The sequence below is a fragment of the Cucurbita maxima genome, unplaced genomic scaffold (assembly GCF_002738345.1).
Source record: "Cucurbita maxima cultivar Rimu unplaced genomic scaffold, Cmax_1.0 Cma_Scf00111, whole genome shotgun sequence".
Lineage (NCBI taxonomy): Eukaryota > Viridiplantae > Streptophyta > Magnoliopsida > Cucurbitales > Cucurbitaceae > Cucurbita > Cucurbita maxima.
The window spans coordinates 125,058-125,756 of record NW_019272127.1 but is presented as its reverse complement, the minus strand read 5'-3'; positions in this window follow the sequence as shown (position 1 = coordinate 125,756).

The following is a 699-nucleotide window of genomic DNA, read 5'->3' as shown; positions in this document are numbered from 1 at the left end:
TTATAAGACCCCTTTACTCTTACCTTTTTACAGCTATATATAGACATCTAGTGGATTCGATTGTTCCACGAAACCTTTAGATGAAGTTTCAAGCAAGAAGTAGAAACCAAGTTCATACCTTTTCGTGGTCTGTAGCACAGGTTATAACCTTCCAAAGTTCGTCGGAAAACATTTTTCTCGCCTGAGTATATCTAGAAACCTTTTGTTGGGCAGCCAATTATAAAACGTTTCAGTGCCTGATTCTTTCACGAAACTTGTTGTAAATCCCATATGAAATATGTAGGTGTTGGTAGGAAGGAAAATGATTAACCATAACACTCGAATTTTGAAGAAATCAGTGAAAGAAAAACTTATAATCTAAAAGCTTCAAACTCGATTCTTGTCTTAAAACTTTGTCCCAACTTCAGACTTTATTGGGGAAGATTCCACCTGTTGGGTTTTATGTCCTAAAACTCATAGTTTGTAAACAAAAACATATTCTATTTTCAATAAAGTTATTATTGTTGTTTATTCCGTAAAGATTGTTATTGAATAAAGTGAACTTTATGATTATTAATCTTAAATCCAATAAACTAAGAACACTTTGACTATAGTATGATTACCTGAACTATATGTATTGACATAAGTGTAGATCAAGTTCAAGTATATAGTCAAAATGATCTATAGTGCAGGGATAAGGCTGAGTACCTTATCCAGGGG